The 10,000-nt window shown below is 37.4% G+C and overlaps 1 protein-coding gene across 1 annotated transcript in view; it reads left to right on the top strand.

Annotated features, from left to right (window-relative positions):
• The first annotated feature begins 3,378 nt into the window (after positions 1-3,378).
• Positions 3,379-10,000, top strand: part of LOC125029711 — a 24,050-nt gene continuing 17,428 nt past the window's right edge. Inside the window, exon 1 of the mRNA XM_047619789.1 lies at positions 3,379-3,412. The gene's annotated coding sequence lies outside the window, so the exon portion shown is untranslated. The remainder of the gene's footprint in view (positions 3,413-10,000) is intronic.

The following is a 10,000-nucleotide window of genomic DNA, read 5'->3' as shown; positions in this document are numbered from 1 at the left end:
ATTTTTTTTTTTTTTTCATAAAAGGGAGAAGCTATTAATATATATGATCTTTTTATGAATCATCTTTTCAGCAGAACTTTATTAAGAATATTTTACACTAAACATTTATGGACTGATTTTTCGGTATAAACCTTTACAGGATGGTTCCTTTTTATTTGACTATTTATTGCATAGAACTTTTATTCTTTTATTAAGAACAAAACTCAAAGAATATCTTTAATGGTTATAGCAAGAATATGTTAGATTATTATAGCAAAAATATTTTTAAATGATTGTGGTAAGAATATGTTTAATGAATATATAAACAGCTTTTATTTGCAAATATTAGAACACGCAATGAGAACCATAACTTTTTCCCGGCCCTTCAAGCGCGTTCCAGGCTGGTCTCGTGGTTGTGTGAAGGGGATAGTAGTGGTAATATAGATAAGTGATAAAGTTACAGTAAACGCGAGAGAAAGTGTGTCTTTTTTTCTCTCATTTTTGTGCGCTGTGTTTGTCTTCACTGTGCATTATGTCTTTCTCTTGTGTTTTACTGTAGCCGCGTTTCGTTTTATGGTTTGTTTTATCTTTGCTCTTCCAAAATAAATGGATGATTTTATAATTTTTGTTTGATAAGCACCCGACTGTTTGTAAAAAGGAAGGCTTGAATAAGACCTAAACACGCCTCTCCTCGGGATTCTAACCACGTCTACCCCATTTCGGCTCATTTGCATAGCTGCACTTCACACACACACGTACATGCAATGCTGTATCTCCTTTCCACAATTCCTCTGACACTGCATACCCTCTTACACCATACACTCGTTCCCGAATGTACCAATCGGGTGGTAGCAGTGAGATACTAATACCTTTTTAATAAGCCTGGGCACGTGTTCTATATAACAAATAGCAATCAATATGAAGTGGTTTTGACTACAGTATGATGAATACCTTCAAAATCACTCTGTACTTTTATGATATAACCATACAAGCCCAAAAATATCAAAGGCTGTGTATCTCGATTTATTCATATAGTTCATGCAAGAAGACAAGTAAATGCCCGTGATCATTGGAATTATCCAGTTGAGTTTCGGACTATGCGAACACGGAGATCATTCGCGTTGGATACGATATGATGCAAAATGTCATGCAATTTCCACTTTTCATGTGAAGAACAGTGGATGTTATAAAAAAAAATGTTTTGAATGAATCGGAGAAATACATTGGAAAGTTTCTACAGCCTTGCAAAGGGACGAGTGGTGTGTATAAACACTACTTAGTTGAAAAGTATTCAGATACTTTTTTCCATTTTATTTGAAGCTTCCACAATAATTTGGTTATAATTAGAAATTATACCAGCATATTAAGTATTGATTATTGGCTTTTTCTGTGAAAATGAGAAAAATAACTTATTTTTTCAAAACTTAGTATGTTAGAACAAACTTAGATTGATATCGTGTTTTGTATCGACCATGATACAACATGAAACAATGTATCAAAGTGTCAAGGGTTTAGGAATGTAACAAAAAAGGCTTTAATATTTGAAACGTTTTCGTAAGCATCTCCCTTTCCTTACACGAACGCTCTGAAGTAAAAACCAAAGCGATGACTGTAATCACGCGTGTAGGTGTGTTTTTCCACCTATTCCTGTCATTAAGCACACTTAGATTCTCGGGAGTCCTTATGTCTTGTGAACGGGGGCTTGTTATAGTAGTGGGCTGAACACAATAGCAGAAGTGATTGTCTAGCATAGAACTCTATTTATATTATGCATATTTCCCTTTTTAATGTGTATTATCAAATCTGAGAGGATGGTGTGGTGGTTTGGTTTGCGGAGTTCTAGCTTCGCCCGGGCCTTCTTGATATGGCCCCCTGTGTCAGCTTTTTACGGCTGTCTCATTGAGTTGTCTGACACTCGGTGCTTACCGTGGCGGCTGGATTGCCAGCAAGCGCTCCTGCCGCCATGGTGAGAGGATCGAACTGGAGGATTTGTCGTTTTCTTTCAATTCGGGAAAAGGAAGTGACACCTGAAGGACGCGAATATTTATTTCTTGTGTAAATTATTGTAAATATATGAATATTTATGAATAATTGCATATATGTACATATATGTATGTATGTATATGTATTAATGTATATGTATGTATGTATATGTATTAATGTATATGTATGTATGTATATGTATTAATGTATATGTATGTATGTATATGTATTAATGTGTATGTATGTATATGGAGGTGTGTGAATACGTATGTATCTTTCACCAGACCATGGGTGTACCTAAGAATCATAATTTTTTAGTATACTCAATTCAAATCACGTGAACATAAAATTTGTTGGAACGAAAGAGGAATATGTTAGAGAAATTATGTGTAATTTACACTCGTAATCACACAAAAATATAAATGTAATCATAAGGAATACATATTACTTTGGGAGTAAAATTATAAATGGATGAGTAGTACACAAAATTTTTGAGGAATAATTAACAACTCTAATTTAACAACTTATTTAGAGGTTATAAAATGATGTTAAGTTATTAGCTAAAATTAATTAATTTTATGTGGCAAGTGAACTATAAAAGGGTTTGTGAAAAAAACAGTTCGTAAGCAACATGCGTCATTTATATGTATATAAATAAGTCAACGGTTTTCAGTTTCAGCTGACATGCAGAGCAGGATAAACAGTAGACGGAATTGACAGACATGCATCGGATATTACAAATATAATCAGCTTGATAGTGGTGTCAAGCGATCGCCTTGGCCTCCACGCCACGCATATTTTGGCCAAAAATTAGCCTACTAAATATCCGTGGTGAAGGACATAAGTTCATGAATAGTTGCTTTCAATAAAGTCCATTCATAAACACAGGAGGGTGAGACTTTTCATTTGCAACTTGCTTACTAGATAGGTACACTATCGATAGCATTTCCCTACCAGCCTAATAAAGCATATAAATAAGTCAAACACAGTGGTCCATTACCGAGATAAGATGAGAAAAGAAAAAACAACTTGTCATGTATTGTGAGGGGTTCAATCCAGTGTCTCTTTTCTATTTCTGCGCGAAGACCCTCGGTGTTCGCGCAGAACACCGTTTACTCTATATTTACCGATTTTTTAAGTCCTTTTCTAGCGGGAAATTTAGGAACTTTTAATGTCCAGCGCTTTTTTGCGTCCAGTCTAGCAGTTTTGGGGAAATATCAATGGCAACACTGCGTCTGCATGTTTAAGCCTCTCCCACGTTCTCCGTGCTTGTGTGTATACGCGAGTGTTTAGTGGTTCTATGTTGTGTCTCGTGTGGAGTATGTGCGAGGGCGTGATGTTGGGGTTGTGTATGTTTTCAGCCCAGCGAAGAGCTTTGTTCTGGGCAGCCTGCATGGTTAGCTGTTGGGTGTTTATTATAGTGTGAAGCGGTACTGGGGTGTATTCGAGTGTGGGTCTGAGTTTTACCTTTGTTTATGCTGTGCATTGTGAGAATCGGTGAAGTTTGGCGAGTGTTGCGTTTGCCTGTGTTAATCCTTCCGTGTGTGGTGTTATACCCTATATGTTGAAGGAGAGGCCGAATAGTTTCCCTGTGTTTGCGTACGGAATGTCTGTGTTGTGCCCTTTTATGTTTGGTGGGTTGAGTCGCTACTATAATTGCTGAATGGCGCTGGTAGTGAAAGGCATGATGTGTGTGTATAACATAAATACTGTTGGTGATAGAATACTCCCCTGGGGTACCTCACTCAGGGGGGGGAGTCCAAGGAAGTGTTCTAGACGTATGTTTGTTGTTCTGTTGTTGAGGAAGTTACAGAAGAGGTGAGAGAAGTTGGTGTAGGTCTATGCTTTTATGTTGTGCAACTTTGTCAAGGCTGACATCTCTAGGATATGGTGTTGATTTTATGGAGGTAGATATTACATCGAAGAGGTGATATTGAGAGTGGATCCGTTGCTTCTAGTGGTTAGTGTTTGCTAGAATGCTCTCGGATTCTCGACTTGACAGAGATTGTTGTAGTGTGACTTGGACTTATTTTGTGGGGTGTTGCCAAACTTTGTCGAAGGCCTTGACATGTCTCCGAGGATGATGGTCGTCTGATTTTCATTGGCGAGGCTGAGGACTATTTCCTCGTAAGCGAGGGTGATATTGACGGGAGCTGTGAATGCCGTTTGCTTCTAGGTGTGTATTTAGTCTGTTTGCTAGAATGCTCTCGAGATTTTCCTCCGGGACTTCGAGCAGAGATTAGTCTGTAGCTAGTGACATGATGGACTTATTTGTTTAGTTTGGGGATGTTGCATTCTTGAATAGTGAGGGAAAGAGGCCAGCGAAGCATTCAAAATATGACTGGTTGTCAATGCGTGTGGGAAAGTGTGATACAATATATTGTAGTGTACGTAGAGGATACGTGAAACTCGGCCACGTCCTACGGCGTTTGTGTGGGTGTATCCAATGTGGCTATGATGATGGGGCCACGTGTTGTGCTGACTTCTACTGCAGTGACTCTGAAGTGAACTTGTTATGAACACTGTGTTCACTGTGTTCAATGTTCAGTTTGCGAGAGCCACACCACCACTTCATTCACCCCTGTGGTTGTTTTAGTATGTTGTGAAAGTGTGTATTTTTATTTGTGTTGTCGAGTCGTGACTGATTATGAGAATTAAGTGTATAGTGCTGGGTGGCTGTGAAGCGTTGCATGATTGAGCGTGATGGATTCATGGTTTCGAGTCTTGATTTTCTATGGAATAAAAATAGTTTGGTAATTCATTTGCACCATCTATTTTCGGATGGGGACATGACTTTGGTCCGATTCACCCGCAACTTGCTATTTGTGGATGCTGTTGGCTGTTACCATGTCTCCATAACGTGGGTTGGTATGAATCCACTTCGTATTCCCAATTTTGGCAGTCTTGGTGGTCGAATTTTTGTGGGGTGTTTTGGGGTGTACAGTCTAATGTCATATTATTATGCCTTAGTTACTGTGCTGTCCATTAGCCTGTCAGAACTGTCAGGCCTTGGGTAGCTTTGGGAAGCTGTTCGATGCTCTGTGTCAGATATTTTTTTTTTTCCTTGCTTCTGCAGCGAGAGATGGATCTACTGCGAGATTTTGAGTGTGTTTGGGTGTATTGCTGTTTTTGTTTTGGTCTGACTGATCTCTGTGTTGATGTTGCTTGGTGCTTCTGTGCTTTCCTCGTGTGTTTGCTGGTCTTGTTTGAGTTTCGTTTTTTTGTAAGGTTTTGCTTCACTTTGTGAGCTTTGAGGACCTGTGTATTGTTCATTATTTGTTCCCTCAGATTGTCTAGGGCTGTCTGGTGCGAAGTGGGCTTGTGGGGTTGGCATGAGGGGAGGGGGAGATGAACTTCAGGATCGCCCAGGAGTTAGCTTCGCCCAAGTTGAGTGGCAGTATTTTCTTCCCAGAGCTTCTTTGGCATATTGTATGAAGCATTTTGTTGGGTCAGTTTCTTAAAGTGGCCATGTACAAGTATGATGGCAATTTCTTTGAATAGGCTGTTGGGGAGGAGTAGGCGGACTGGTTCGTTTTTTTTTTTTTTTTTTTTTTACAAGTTCTGCACTGTTGCCTGGACATTTTTTTGGTCTGCTTCTTTTATGGCTGGCTTTCTTTTTTCCTTTATTTTTTTCTTCCATGGCATGTGTTATCTTGACTTCCTCTTTTCGCAGGGGACAGCTGTTTGAAAGAGTACGGTGTTCACCTCCGCAGGCGATGCATCTTTTGTGGCTGCTGGTACGGTTTCTGGGTTTTTGAGCTGCATTATGAGTAAATCGTTTGTTTTTCTTTCCTTTGCTGTTGCCACATCCATTGATGTCCATACACTGACTCAAACTCGGTCTGCCATGGGGCGATATAAAGCCTGAATAGGTATATTCGTTCGTATTTCATTCACCACTTGCCTGTCTAGTCTTTTGAAAGCCAGAGTGAGTTTTGCCCTCATTTCTAATGGTAGCAGTGGGCTGAAGCCAAGGGAGATGAGGCGAGACTGATTGACGCACGAGAAAAGCCGAAGGAGGTTGCCTTGGGTGTTCTAGGGGCACCCCTTGAGGGAACTTGGCCCTTATTGCCGTGAACTACAGCCAGGAGGTTGAAGATCCCTGCCTGTCTGCCCCTTTCAACACAGGTAGGGGACCGGTGTAACAGCCTAGACTCTACCCCCGCCCGTAATATACCCGGGGTTATATTAAGCTAGTTTTTTTTATACTCGGGCTAAGCCATTTTGTACCCCCAGATATAAAATGGGCTGGGCTAGAATATATTGCCCTAGGCCAGAATGGTCCCATTCATTTTGCAGGTAACAACTGTTTTACTACACTGTTAATAAATAATGGCTGGTATTCATGGTGCCGACCATGCAGTAATCTCACAACTGCATTATCCATTGAATTCTACAGGCCAACACATTAAACTCAAAACTGAAATATTTATTTACAGGCCTAAATTGTGGAAATATTCCGTCATTGATCATTGTTTTGAGAGTTTGACATACACATCATTGAAAAGTACTGATCATTTGTGAATTTGTTATTGATCTTCAGTTTTATGTGGCCTGTGTGTTATTATTATTGTCATCATCATTATTATTATTGTTATTATTATTATTATTGTTATCATTATTTTAATATCATCATTATTATTGTTGGTATTATTATTATCATAATCATCATCATCTCCAATATCACCATTATCATCATCAGCGTCAGTATTATCTAATATCATTATTATTATTAGCATGCACTGTATGTTCATTTCAAAACACAAGCAACATTGTTAATCTAATTAGTATTATTGCTGATTAAGAAAGTTTAATTCTGGTCAGTAACAGGTGAACATTCAAGAGTACAGTCAAGTGTACAGAATTGTTTTGTAAATGTAAGACATATATCTGACTTTACTTGTATGTTCTCCTTTGGACGAATCATTATTTTTTAAACTAAGGAGGCCAGACCAGTGATGTCGTCTTTCTGCCTTCGTCCAAAAAGTAATATATGTAAAGACGTGCAACATGCTGCCTTAATGAACCCCACAAATGCATGCCTTATATTTGCAAAACATTGCTGAACACTCCACTTAGCTTTTGGATGTTGTTTAAACATTCACCTGTTAGTGACCAGAATAAAAGTTTCTTAACAATGTTAATGATCACAATACTTATTATCAAAATTATAATTGTTATTATAATCATGATAAATATTTCAATTTTGAGTTTAATATGGTGGCCTGTAGAATTCAGAGCACAATGCACAAGGAATCTCTGCTGTTGTGAGATCACTGCATAGTCGGCATTGACACCAGCCATTATCTTCTGGTAACAAAGTAATATAACTGTTACATGCAAAAGGGAAGTGGTATATTCTAGCCTAGCCTATCTTATACCTGGGGGTATAAACTGACCTAGTCTAAATTATACTCAACAGCATACAACAGCCTAGCTTAAAATATCCTAAAGCTGGCCTCATGGGAGCTGTAGGCATCCGGGATCAACTCGGAGAGCGACTTTCTTGGGATGGAACTGTTGGGATTGCCAAAAGGTAAATAATGTTGTAAGCGTGTGATGACACACACGACCACGAGGCACCACCTGTGCAGGTTGCGGGTCGTGGCTGGTACAAATTATTCACAGCGATCTCTTTGGAAGGTCGATCGTTTTCGTAAGCAAACTGGGGTTTGAAAAGTGAAAACAATTGTGGACAAAGTGCTGTGCTACGTAAGATTACACTGATTTAGTGATGAGTAAGTGTTGATTATTGTTAGAGCGATCTTTAGGATTTCACTCCTGCTGTACAATCGGGGATAAATGAAAAGTTAATTGTGCAATCAGCATAGTTATTGCAAGTGTTCTAAGCATCTGGTAATACTGTGATATGTGAGGTTACCAAGAACTGTTGATGCTAGTGTTAATTAAGCCAAATATTTAATCATCCCATGGTTAAGAATGTGAGTCATATAAAATGTAAAATAGCAAAAAACACAGTTGGCATTGTAAGAGACTACAAGGTCTTCGCCTATACGTGTTTCAAACGGTTGGTGTGACCGCATTACATATCAATGTGTCTTTATTATTCCAATCAGTGCGATAGCAAAGACTTTCTGTGTGAGACGGAAGTTCCATGTCTCGCTGTCTCCCATTCCTTTAGTTACTGTTACGGTTTTTATTATTATTATTATCATTGTTATTATTATTACTGTTATTATCTTTGTTTTTTGTAAATAGTATCATTATCATCATTATTTTTGGTATAATAATAATCTTTATCACTATTTCATTATTATTATTATTATTTATTTATATATTCTTTAAAAAATTTATTACTAAATTAATCATAATATGCATTATCATAAGTAGTATTGATGATGGTGATGACGATGATGATGACGATGATGATAACAATGATAATAATAGTAATAATACATACGTGTGTTTGTACTGAATTCTGGTAATCCAGATTCTTTTATTTTTATTTATTCATTTATTTTAGGAAAACGTCTCCTGTAAATATCACACAGTTTCGTTTATCAGTGGAATAATTCAAACCAAATATAAACATTAATGTAAACAAAATTAATAATTTTCTTAAGCCATTAGGGCGTTAATCAGTGAATAAATTAATGACACATATGATGTTCGCTTTATATGCTAATATCCTTATGAGGATCAACATCGTGGAAGCTTCAAATAAAATTGAAAAAAAAGACTACTATGCGACTCATATTGCTTATTAACATATTATTCTTTGCTTCATACAGACTGTAGGAAATTGCAAATGTATTTCTCGCCCTCTTTTTTCTCTCTTTTACTTATTATACATCAACTATTCTTCATATGGAAAGGGGAAGTTTTGCATTTTTTCGTGTTCACGTTTAGAATCCGAATGCCTGCAAGGTAATTCTAATGATGTATTTGATAGAATTATTGACTGTTACATATCAAGAAACCAAGACACAGTCTTTTCTTAGATATTGTTAAGTTATTAAGATTAAATGAAGCGGCACATAATTATATTGAAGATATGCATTATCACCAGTTAATACCACATGTGGCTCGGATTCGTAAAAAAAAAAAAAAAAAAAAAAAAAAAAAAAAAAAAAAAAAAAAAAAAAAAAAAAAAAACTACATATCGAGTGACTCGTAACTAATTATAATGTATATAGCTAACTTAGATGTGCTTGAAATGTATCGAAAAGTATTGCGCTCTGATTCGCTAGCCGGAGTATACCACTTTGTACCATCCTTGAGTTTAACACAGCGATTTTTCAACAAGTTTCAACAAAGTGCGCTTGAAGGGCAAATGTGTCTGTGGTTGTTTCAAAGCGTTAGGGGTTTCACAGATGCTACAAAAAGGCTTATAATGATGAAAATGAAGAAAATAGTAAAAATTAGTATCTTCGCGCGCACACACACACACACACACACACACACACAAACACACACAAACACACACACACACACACTTAAACGGCAATTTAGTCTGAATAATGTTCATCCAAATTGCATTTATGCAGAATCTCTCTCTTTTTCCTTCTATAGATGATGTGTTTATATTGTATTATTGTAGCATGCTCTGTTTACCGTCAGTTTGTTATTACTTCTGAATTAAATGATATCTATTTTTTTGTTGACTAGAACATAAGTTTTCTAAATGTGTTCTAGAGGAATATTACATATATATATCACACACACACACACACACACACACACACACACACACACACACACACATACACACACACATATATATGTATATATTACGAGTCAAACAAAGCATTTGATATCCGGTGCACTCTGGGTATACTGTACTGGGATACCACATATATATATATATATATAAAACATTATATATATATATATGTGTGTGTGTGTGTGTGTGTATGTGTATGTGTGTGTGTGTGTGTGTGTGTGTGTGTGTGTGTGTGTGTGTGTGTGTGTGTGTGTGTGTGTGTGTGTGTGCGCGTGTGTTTGTATGTATGTAGCCACAACATGGCACTGCCAGGCCACCACCTGTGTCATTCAGCACCCCCAACCCTCGCTCCTG

Source organism: Penaeus chinensis, chromosome 10 (assembly GCF_019202785.1).
Source record: "Penaeus chinensis breed Huanghai No. 1 chromosome 10, ASM1920278v2, whole genome shotgun sequence".
NCBI classification, from domain to species: Eukaryota; Metazoa; Arthropoda; class Malacostraca; order Decapoda; family Penaeidae; genus Penaeus; species Penaeus chinensis.
Note: the sequence above shows the minus strand (reverse complement) of the source record. Positions and strands in the feature narration are given on the sequence as shown.